Here is a 13063-nt window from a genome sequence, read left to right as displayed (position 1 = left end):
GTTATGTGTGAGTATGTAAATAATTGTGTGTGTGTGTGTGTGTGTGTGTGTGTGTGTGTGTGTGTGAGTTGTGTCTGTGTGTGCATGACAGTGTAATGTACGTATGTATGCATGCATGGTGATGTGTGTCTGCATAAGTGTCTGGTTGGTTTTTATTTTATTTTTACCGTGCCGTGCCAAGATGAAATCCTTTTGCAAAATTGGTGAATAAATATCTTGTATCTTGTATCTTGTATCTTGTATACACGTGTAATAAATAATTTATACACGTGTATAAATTATTTACTGCACGTGTAATTTATCTTTTTTTCTTATGCTATGGAAAAGCCGTTTGGCTCATAACCTATACACGTGCAATACATAATTCATACACGTGTATTTAATCATTTCTTACACGTGCATGAAATATTTATTACACGTGTATTTAATCATTTCTTACACGTGTATTAATCATTTCTTACTCGTGCATTAATAGTTTTTTACACGTGTATTAATCATTTATTACACGTGCATTAATAATTTAATACACGTGTATTTAATCATTTATTACACGTGTATTTAATCATTTCTTACACGTGCATGAAATATTTATTACACGTGTATTTAATCATTTTTTACACGTGCATGAAATAATTTTTTACACGTGTGTTTAATCATTTGTTACACGTGTATGAATTATTTATTACACATGTATTTATCATTTATTACACGTGTATTAATTATTTATTACACGTGTAAGAATCATTTCTTACAAGCGTTTAAAATGCAGGAATCACGTGGTTAAGCGACTTAAAAACTCGGACTGGGAATCCACATGAAAAACACTATATGCGTCTTCATCGCAAACTTCTTCTGGCTCATTACCAGACTGCAACAAATTGATGCAATGGTTCACCTTTTGGCGGGTCTGATAAAAAAAAATCCCCTCTAGCGGCGTCGCCATTTTAAGAGATCACTCGCGCGCGAACCGGAAGTAGTATAGACGAGATTTGTTGCTTTGCAAGTCGTATATTTTCCGATTCAAGTTTTAATTTATTACAGGTGTATTTAATCATTTCTTACACGTGTATTCAATCATTTACTACACGTGTATTTAATCATTTCTTACACGTGTATTTAATCATTTCTTACACGTGCATGAAATTTTTCTTACACGTGTATTTAATCATTTCTTACACGTGTATGAATTATTTATTACACGTGTATTAGTAATTTATTACACGTGCATTAATCATTTATTACACGTGTATTATTCATTTATTACGCATGTATTAATCATTTATTACACGTGTATTAATCATTTTTTACGCGTGTAATGGTTATGAGCCAAACGGCTTTCCACAAATTAGCCAACGTGCAGCTGAGAGTTTCGTCATCATCTATAATTTTCCAACCATTCGGAGAGCAGTTAAACTCACATGTTGAAAGCGTCGAGTTCATTGCCTTTCCAGCCAACTGCGAATAAGATGTAACAGCGGAATTCAGACGAGATTAAACAGAGCCCTTTCCGTGACCCCAATCACATGATCTCATTCAGTCAATCACTTACCTGACCTCATTGCTTCGATTTGTCTGGTGCAAGAGAAAGGAACAAATTCAGAGTCAACAGCAGACAGTAAGGATATGGTGCACGGTGTAACTTTGAGAGGGGTTCACTAGTCCGAGGGTTCACTAGTCCGAGGGTCCACTAGTCCGAGGGTTCACTAGTCCGAGGGTTCACTAGTCCGAGGGTCCACTAGTCCGAGGGTTCACTAGTTCGAGGGTTCACTAGTCCGAGGGTTCACTATAGACGCTTGAACAAAGGATATTCAATTTGATTTGTTTTTATTTTGTGTGTGTATGTGTGCGTGGATGTGCGTGTGCGTGCGTGCGTGTGTTTTTCACTACTGTGGGAACCAAATCGAAGAATATTCTCAAAAAAAACCTGAGTTGTTTTCATTCAAAAAGATAATGTGGTGTTTTATATTTGACTGAAGAAATCTCAGACTATTTCCCCCAAGAAACTTAGTTATTTATATTTTGACTGAAGAAAGGATATTAAATTTATCAGGATACCGCCCCGACTGGACAATTACGTGATCGAACTGCCTACAGTTTTTAGTCATATTATATAGCACCTCGGGTTTCCTTTTGCCCGTGAGGGTCAATTAGTTATCCCACCGACCTGAATTATGGAGAGGATCGAGTCTGGGTTGTACTACAGCCTCACACATAATTTCATTGAAATCGGTTCTCAAACATCGGATATCTATTTGCGGACAGACACACACACACACACACACACACACACACACACACACACACACACACACACACACACACACACACACACACACACACAGAGACACACACACACAGAGACAGACAGACACAGTGAAACCTATATACCGCCTTTTAAGGGGCGGTATAATAACTGAAAAATCAAGCGTCTATAGTGAACCCTCGGACTAGTGAACCCTCGGACTAGTGAACCCTCGGACTAGTGGGACGAACTGGAAAATCAAGCGTCTATAGTAAACCCTCGGACTAGTGAACCCTCGGACTAGTGAACCCTCGGACTAGTGAACCCTCGGACTAGTGGGACGTTCCCCTGTATTTGACGTAAACTGAGTACGCAATTTCATTTGATTCTTGCGAACCTTGACAATGCAAGTTTCAAGCGAGTTGCGCACAGCATGGCATTCTGAGAAGCTGGGCGGTGCCTTGCCATTGTGTATCCCCACCCCACCGACTGTTAAGCTTTCAGTGATTATGTTAAAACATAAGTAAGTTAAGCCTTACTTTGTTGCTAAGTTAAGCCTTACTTTGTTGATATATTCGGCTTTATGATTCATTGAACATAAGAAAACATCTCTTTTAACAACTTCTTATCACTTTAACAAAGTGTAGACACCAGCCTTAATGGGTATGACTACGCGTTTGTTTGTTTGTTTGCTCAACGCCCAGCCGACCACGAAGGGCCATATCAGGGCGGTGCTGCTTTGACATATAACGTGCGCCACACACAAGACAGAAGTCGCAGCACCGGCTTCATGTCTCACCCAGTCTTTATTGGATGTCGTTATTCAAATGCAATCCGTCAGAGACAGAAATCTTAGAAGGGAATTACGTTGTACAGTGGACGCCGCTTAATAAAACCGCGGTTAATAGAGCCAGCCGCTTATAAAAGCCGATTTCAGACGGTCCGGATTTATCACTATATCTTATGTATTAGAAAAAGCCGGTTAATAAACCCAACCCGCCGCTTATTAAAGCCAGTTTTCTCAGAGAAATCACGTAGTTTGTGACTAAAACTCACATTATCTTGTTCTTGTAATCGCTCAAGTCATAGGCCTATCTATGTCCACGCTCACGCATATCACAAAGTAACCGAGTTCAGAAAAGAATGTCAGTCAATAAAAACCGCACGTGTTGAGTTCATAAATTGTGTAGCTTTGATCGCGTGTTGTGTTCATGACTAAATTAAATCAGTTTACTGTTTTCTATCGGATTGGCAACAAGAGGGATTTAATCATACATGCCGAAAAGAAAACGCCAGGATTTGACAACAGACGAGAAACTGGAAATTTACAAGAAATTTGAACCATTCGCAGACTCAGTGAGAGAACTGATGTGGAAGACGACCAACAAACAGACACTCATAAAATTGTTCTTCTCTGCCGAGTAATGATTCGTGACAGTGACAGTGAAATTATTGATGTACCGAAGGGATCAAAGTACACGTACATGTACATAATTAAAACAAAAGTTCAACATCCTTCGTGAAGTTTTGTTTAGATTCAAACAAGTGTAAATGACGCAAGAAAGTGACTAGGTGACGTAAACAAAAGAGAAGATTTTTTTCTTCTTTCGAAAATGACGTATTCCTGGACAGCCGGTTAATAAATCCGCCGCTTATTAAAGCCATTTTTCGTGGGTCCCGAAGTGGCTTTATTAAGCGGCGACCACTGTATTGTTTTTCTGCTTTGCCTGGCTCAGGTCGGGAAATTCAGGACCGAAATGACCCTAGGTGCAACTCATTCCTTTTGATGAGTTTCAAGTTTCTTAAAAGTTTTCGCAGCTGTTGGTAGACTTTATTGGATGTCGTTATTCATATGTATCCGTCAGAGACAGAGAGCTTAGAAAGGAATTACGTACCTGGTAGACTTTATTGGATGTCGTTATTCAAATTACAAACCGCCACAGACAGAAAGCTTAGAATTTTTTTATTTTGTTTTATTTTTTTATTTTTTTGCGCATGAAAAGACTTCAGGCCAGATTTTCTTTACAAAACCGGGGAGGTAGGGTAGGGGAAGGGTATTTTTTTTTTGGAGCATGAAAAGACTAGGTGTCTAAAGCAGAGTTCCACTATAATTTTTGGTTTGAAACGTTCACAAATGCTTTGGGTATTACCAAATGTAGGAAACTAGATGCTACAATGAATGATATGTATAGGTTACAACACGAGTGGTTTTTTATATGGCTTGTATTTCAGTCAAGACCCAGCGGATGAGTATCATAGGGATCCACGAGCCTCTGGCGAGTGGATCCCGATGATATTCCCGCTGGGTCTTTACTGAAATACAAGCCATATAAAAAAAAAACACGAGTGTTGTAAGCTGTATATCCCATGCGTACACCAAAGACAACGTGGACCACAATAAAGCACTGTAGTTGTCTGTGGTGTGTAAAATAGGTGAGCCAGCGAGGTGTGTTCCTCTTCACTACCCCATGCTAAAGCCACGTCGCTGAAGAAATGAAGTGCAAACAAGTGCATCCGTAAATGTGTGTTAAATCTACATTCAAACCACTGTTCGATTTGCTTTTGAATGCATTTTAGTTTCAAGATAGTAAAGAAAGCACACACAATGAAAGTTTTCATTGAATCAAAGACAGTTTCGATTTAGGTTCTCAATCCGTCCAAGGTCACAGTTCCAGGCTACGGTTGCCAAAACTGGTTTGGTTAACTCGGATCCCAATTCTAGTTTAATTTTTGTGTTGGAGTGTAGAATTACAAAAATAAACTAACATTTTACTGAATAACTTTCTTTAGATTTAACAGGTCATTTCATGTACGTGAAATATATCTCTGAGTTAATTTGTTCGATCGTGCTTGCGTTAATCAACCCATACTGGTAGCGTCAATTCTGTCTAAAACGGTGTAATGGCCGCTCCTTGAAACTGCGTGTTGAACACCGTTTGGACTGATTTTACTCCATATATAACTATATAATGTTAAAGTTATATGGTTTCTTTTTTTCTGTTCTTTTTTTTTTTTTTAGCTAAATGCAAGTAATGGAATATGGAATATGTAAGATGTGGAAACAGCACGAAACGAGATGACAGCATCATTAATGCATACTTACATTGTCAAAAAGAACACCAAGGAAAAACTTTTGAGGTGTACAGCCCTTTTCTTTGTCAAAATGAAGCCAACAACTTCTTGAATATCAAGTGAAACCAGACGAAAGGGTAGAACATGTGTATTGTGATGCTGAGGGTTGCATAACCAGGAAAAAAATCTACATCTGAAACTGCATGGTCCACAACCATGTTCTCTACATACAGAACAAAATGGTTTGATTGAAGAGTTGGTTAGTATCCTATCAAAGAGCTTTCGATTTTAAAACAAAAAGGTGATGCTGATGCGTGTGTCAAGTTTTTGAGAAATAACTACTGCGATTCATTTGCACTTGACATCATTTCTTTCAAACTCTTCTTTGATACTGTACGATGGCATAATCTGGAGTTCAAATTAACTATGAGGTACACACCTGATGTGCAAAAATCTTGGACCTATGGTTATAAACTCTTATATGAGATATTTCTGTATTTCGTGGGTGGATACAAACACACTAACCATAATAATACAGATGTCTGTTAAGCTGCGATGGCATGTGGTGACGTCATCAATTTTGCATGCCCTGACGTTCAGATGTTGCAAAGTTTTCACAGACAGAACAAGAGGCGAAGCCTTCAAGGCTCCCGTAAGAAATCAACAAACACAGTAACACAAACTCACTCACTCCGTCACACACACACACACACACACACACACACACACACACACACACACACACACACACACACACACACACACATAGGTGGTTTTACAGTCATTTGGGGTCGGCTGTGTATCAAAATGCCATCTTGCTCAAAACACAGGCATTTGGGGTCTCTTTCTTTTTATATTTAGTCAAGTTTTGACTAAATATTTTAACATCGAGGGGGAATCGAAACGAGGGTATGGTGTATGTGTGTGCGTGTGTGTGTGTGTGTGTGTGTGTGTAGAGCGATTCAGACTAAACTACTGGACCGATCTTTATGAAATTTGACATGAGAGTTCCTGGGTATGAAATCCCCGAACGTTTTTTTCATTTTTTTGATAAATGTCTTTGATGACGTCATATCCGGCTTTTCGTGAAAGTTGAGGCGGCACTGTCACGCCCTCATTTTTCAACCAAATTGGTTCAAATTTTGGTCAAGTAATCTTCGACGAAGCCCGGGGTTCGGTATTGCATTTCAGCTTGGTGGCTTAAAAATTAATTAATGACTTTGGTCATTAAAAATCGGAAAATTGTAAAAAAAAATAAAAATTTATAAAACGATCCAAATTTACGTTTATCTTATTCTCCATCATTTGCTGATTCCAAAAACATATAAATATGTTATATTCGGATTAAAAACAAGCTCTGAAAATTAAATATATAAAAATTATTATCAAAATTAAATTGTCCAAATCAATTTAAAAACACTTTCATCTTATTCCTTGTCGGTTCCTGATTCCAAAAACATATAGATATGACATGTTTGGATTAAAAACACGCTCAGAAAGTTAAAACAAAGAGAGGTACAGAAAAGCGTGCTATCCTTCTTAGCGCAACTACTACCCCGCTCTTCTTGTCAATTTCACTGCCTTTGCCATGAGCGGTGGCCTGACGATGCTACGAGTAAAATGGCATTGCGTTCAGTTTCATTCTGTGAGTTCGACAGCTACTTGACTAAATATTGTATTTTCGCCTTACGCGACTTGTTTACGTGTTAGAAAGTTTCTTAAAACTTCAATGAGCGTTAAATGCCATTTTAAAGTGTGAAAACTCATTTCAGGAGGTTATTACATAAAATGCAACCTCCAGCGTGATTTTTAGAAAAACAGGCATTTGGGGACGATGTTTGCTGTACAGCAGTGAAATGGGGACGTATGTGTACACAAAGTGCAGAGCTACAATTACGTTATCGGTGCTATGAATGTTTTAGGTGTTAGAAAGTTTGTTAAAACTTCAATGAGCGTTAAATGCCATTCTAAAGTGTCAAAACTCATTTCAGGAGGTTATTACATAAAATGCAACCTCCAGCGTGATTTTTTAGAAACAAACAGGTATTTGGGGACGATGTTTGCTGTACAGCAGTGAAATGGGGACGTCCAAAAGTGCAGAGCTCCCGCAGAGCTATATGAATGGTTTCATCACATACATGGCGCGAGGCGACATATGTTGTGAAAAATTTTACAAATCACGTTTTTGCGCCCGATATTTTCTTGTCATCTCCAAAGTCAAGGGACAAACACGAAATTCCTTGACTTTTGGGGTAGCGCGACTCTGTTAATTTTAAGAATTAAAAAAATAAAAATTCATTACTAGGATGTCCCATCGTTGGGAAATTCCGGTCGCTTCCTCCGAGTGGAAAGCTAGCAGTGACAGAGTCGCACTACCCCAAGTCAAGGGATCTATTAGTCCTGTTTCGCCGTTATCCCAATTCGCCCCCATCCCATTTTGGTGACATTTCTCAGGCCAAGTGTCATTTTACCACCATAACATGTACCATTAACTCCACATCCCATTTTGGCGCAATCCCGTTTCGCCGTTAGCCCATTTCGCCCCCATCCCATTTTTGCGACATTTTACAGGCCAAGTGTCATTTTACCACCATGTCATGTACCATTAGCTCCACGTCCCATTTTGGCGCAATCCCGTTTGGCCGTTATTCCATTTTGCCCCCATCCCATTTTTGCGACATTTCATAGGCCATGTGTCATTTTACCACCGTGTCAAACCACTAGCGCCACATTCCATTTTGTCGCCATGCCGTTTTGCCGTCATCCCATTTTGCCGCCATCTCTATTTCGCGCCATTTTGGATTGTGGCAAAAATGGAATTTGGCGTAAACGGAATGTCTTCCTAGTTGAATAACGCAGTATAGTAGTATAGTGAGGCTTGGCAAGAAGAATAAATAAAAAATGTGATGGCGGCCAAATGGGATGGTGTCAAAATGGGATGACGCGCTATTGTTATGACACGGTAGTAAAATGATGCTTGGCTTGTGAAATGTCGCGACAATGGGATGGGGGATAAATGGAATACGGTGAAACGGCATGGCGGCCAAATGGGATATGGTGTCAAAATGGGATGTCGCGCTTTTGTTATGACATGTTAGTAAAATGCCCTGTCACGTAGTCTCAATCCAAATTGGAAATCCATAGCATCATCATTATAATCATCCTCATCTCATTAATCATTCAAAATTATAAATTTTATAAAATGACGCTTGGATTGTGAAATGTCGCGAAAATGGGATGGGGCAAAAAATGGGACGGCGGCAAAAATGGGATTGCACCAAAATGGGATGTGGATCAGCCACTAGATTGCCAATTTTAAAGTCTTAGGTATGACCCGGTGTGACGTTTTTATCTTTCGCCGTGTTGATATTTCGATTTTCGGCCTCGTTGATCTAGTATAAACTCTACACTGAACAAAAAAAACACCCTTCGATAGTACTGATGAGCGACCTTGTGTACCTTACATTCATGGGGCCAAATTTGTCCAACCAATTATTTTATTTAACTTAGAAATTTGATTCATCCTAAAATGTTTCCCTTCTTACTCAAGGGACGTAACCACTCGGTACACGTTTTCGAAGAATTCGATTTTGGGAGTGAAATCTATTTAATTTCACAACCAATTTTCTTCACATGCAAGAAACTGACATGCTTTTCGTCCATAAATAATTTCCTGTTGTTTACTCAATATGCGTTTTTTGTAAATAATGCACAAACGTTAAATAAAACAGTTTAAACCATAATTATACACACGTGTGATTTGAACGATTATTATCTCACGAGTGTCTCTCTCACGTATGTGGGATAAAAGATGTTTTCCAGCTTACGATGTTTGTTGTTTCGTGTTGCATGTGCCAAGACAGTAACAACAGCAGGCAGAACTGGCAAACCAACCACTATCCTGTATAACAAACAAACCAACCAACCAACCAACCAACCAACCAACCAACCAACCAACAAACAAACAAACAAACAAACAAACAAACAAACAAACAATAAAAAAAAAGAAGAACAAAAAGAAGAAAAAAAAAGAGAAGAATTATAAACAAATACACATAGTCAGATACAAACACACAAACAAAGAGTAATACACCCTCAGCTGAACTACAGAAACAAACACACATAGCCAGATACAAATAAATAAACAAACAAACAAAGAACACATCCGAAAAAAGAAAATCTCCTGACTCAGACACGTACAGGCAGAGAGACAGCGCATTCCATTTTCATTTTTTTCATTTCATTTTCATTACTTTATTGTCCCATTGCTGGGAAATTCGGGTCGCTTCCTCCCAGTAGAAAGCTAGCAGCAACGGAGTCGCGCTACCCAGGTGTCTGCGTGTTTAGGTGTATTCAGCCACCTGCACTTATGGCAGAATGACCAAGGTCTTTTACGTGCCAACAATCACAAGATGACACTGGGGTGGGACATGGCTTCCGTCTCTGGGTCTGCACATTAAGTTGACCCGTGTCCGTCCCGGCCCGGATTCGAACCAGCGACCTTTCGATCACAAGTCCAGTGCTCTACCAACTGAGCTACCGGGCCCCCTTAAATCTTCAAACAAACAAACAAACAAACAAAGAAAATAATGCGCGCTGTTTTGATTTACAAACAGCCAGACAGCGAGACGACACGTTCGTGGATCGCATACCAGAAGAAAACAATACAACAACCAACCAGCCAACAAACCTACCCTGTACTGCCTCAGTCAACGACCTTGCAGTAGCAGGCACGTAACGTTCTTACTGGGTGGCCGAGTGGTAACGCACTTGCGCTCGGAAGCGAGAGGTTGCGTGTTCAGGCCTGGGTCAGGCCGCAATTTTCTCCCCCCTTTCCTAACCTAGGTGGTGGGTTCAAGTGCTAGTCTTTCGGATGAGACGAAAAACCGAGGTCCCTTCATGTACACTACATTGGGGTGTGCACGTTAAAGATCCCACGATTGACAAAAGGGTCTTTCCTGGCAAAATTGTACAGGCATAGATAAAAATGTCCATCAAATACCCGTGGGACTTGGAATAAAGTAAAAAAAAATTCCATCTCACACGGCATTAAGTCTCAGGAAACATGAATACACGCATGCAGGAAAAAAAAAAATATGGGTAGCGCCGTATGTATGGCAGCTCGCTTTCCCCGGGGAGAAAGCAGCCCGAATTTCCATGAGGGTAACCTCACTGGACTGTAAATCTTATCCAATCCAATCCAATCCAATTCTTATTATAACCGGCGATTATCCAACCTTGGCCGGAAATAGAGGTAAACAAATGGGTGTTGCCGGAAATAGAGGCAAACAAATGGGTGTTGCCGGAAATAGAGGTAAACAAATGGGTGTTGCCGGAAATAGAGGTAAACAAATGGGTGTTGGTATACAGCCAAGCTGCACTCCGCCCAAACAGTGCGACAGGACAATTTGTCAGCACTTTCTAGGTCACCATCACCGAGCTTTCTTCGCTTGTTCGGCTTGGAACAAAAACACTACACTGCTCGTGCTTACGACAAAAGTAAAACACAAATCTTTAAAGCTTGCGCGAGCCCGTGTTAACAGGAACTTGACTCCATCTTTGAAGCCGCGGCGCAGGCTCCGTTTCCTGCTGCCCGAAGGGTAGTTACAAGTTTACTGGTAATGGCAATGCAACAAATACGCTGGAGGAAATGGTTCCTAATTCTGATGACGATGCAACGCTACACTTAGAACACGGCAGGAAGTGTTGTGCACTCCTGTCTACTTCAACCTTGGTGTGATAAATAGAGAGTAATATAGCTATTCTGATGGACACGTGGGGGGATTCGGGGGCTGTGATTGGATGGTCTCACACATCCCTTTTCCGATCATCAAAGCATAACGCTACGAAAGTTGGCCATTTTTGCCGATATCCAAACGATATCGGCAATAACAAAGACGCATGGTTCCGGTTTCTTCCACGTGTATAAAGTACACGCATACCTCGCCAGGCTTGTGTCTGTGGCTAGTCGACAGACGATGCAATTTGCTTTGTGTGTGTTTTTGTTGTTGCTTACTGTACATGACATACATTACGTGTAAAATCCAGTTCTTTAACTGGCAGCAAACCTTGCAAATTTCCAGAAGCTGCAATCTGAAGCGACCTATCTCTGATTTTTGCAGACGATCTCTCCAATCACCAATGTTTAACACAAAATCAGCAAACTCTCCTGTCACATAGAACGTCCATTGTGTAGTGCAATGTTGAAATGAAGTTACCGGTCTGAAACATTTCGTCGTTTCTTCTGAGACAATCCTTGTTCTCTTATCATCTACAGATTTACCGCAGTCTTCACCACGCGAATTCCCAACAGAAGTCAGACTTTCGAACATACAATCTACGTAGGCAAGCATGATACGTCATAACGTCATATGATTCCTAAGATATTGACGTAATGCTAAGCATCCGGTTATCTTGAGTTTTCTCCGTAATACATGTCCGTGGGTTTTTCAATGTTCGGTTATTTCCGTGGCTTCATGCAGAAAGGGAACCGTCGTCTGCAATCAACGACATGGACCATTCTGGTCCTTGTTGCTGACAAAAACATGATTTTAACACAGAATTTAATGTCAGAATAGCTATATAAACGCTATTGTGTTTTCATCGTAGCAATAGGGTCCGATATTTAGACTCGAACAAGTATAATGCGACTCGTCTTCGACTCGTCGGCATTATACTTGTCTCGTCTAAATATCGGGCCCTATTGCTACGCTGAAAACACAATAGCTGTTAATATTGCTATTTCATATGCTATGTGGATTTCCATTGGTCAATTGGGCAAAACTGAGCTCAGTGCAAAAGTGATATCGACGACATTTCCGTCGATATCAGTTTTGATATCGACGACCTCTTTTTTGCTTCCCCACTTCAAAAACAAAAACACCTAAATTTAAAAACAAACAAATATATATGAAAATGTAATTATCCCAGAATTTAGTTGAACAAGTGACTAAAGATTTTTTGAAAGAAAAGATATTTTGAAATACTGAAAAGTACAAGAAAAGAGTGAACAAAAAGAAATAATAATCAGAGGGAGGGATATGGAACAGCCAAAACTGAGACAAATACTTTTGTAATTTCTTTACAGTAAATACAAAATGTCCAGAGAATTAGCAATATATTTAACATTGACTGACTGTGTGATGATATCTTCTGCTATTGGTCTGTTTCGACAGTGATATCAAAATCTCGACCTCCGGTCTCGATTTTGATATCACTGTCTGAACAGACCATAGCAGAAGATATCATCACACAGTCTGTCAATATTGGGTACTACATGGCTTGCTCTGTCGTACCAGATTTACACGAGTTGCTTTAAAAATTTTTTTTTTTTTTAATATTGAAATGCGAGCGAAAGCAAGCAATGGAAAATCAGGTCCCAGCCAGACTAGATTGACACGACCTCATTTACATGATCTACCCACGTGTAATTTAAACGATATTGTTATCTCACGAGTGATCTCTCTCACGTATGAAGGATAATTCTGGTCAGAAAAATGGTGGAAGTGTATCAGTGAGACAAACACACGTTTGATTCCCACAGATTGCACTATGACACTACACTAACTCTGGACGGGACACAGGTCGTTCGCTTTTAACTTATGTGTTTATTACATTTAGTCAAGTTTTGACTAAATGTTTTAACGTAGAGGGGGGAATCGAGACGAGGGTCGTGGTGTATGTGCGTGTGTGTGTCTGTGTGTGTGTGTGTGTGTGTGTGTGTAGAGCGATTCAGACTAAACTACTGGA

The sequence above is a fragment of the Littorina saxatilis genome, linkage group LG13, assembly GCF_037325665.1.
Source record: "Littorina saxatilis isolate snail1 linkage group LG13, US_GU_Lsax_2.0, whole genome shotgun sequence".
NCBI classification, from domain to species: Eukaryota; Metazoa; Mollusca; class Gastropoda; order Littorinimorpha; family Littorinidae; genus Littorina; species Littorina saxatilis.
Note: the sequence above shows the minus strand (reverse complement) of the source record.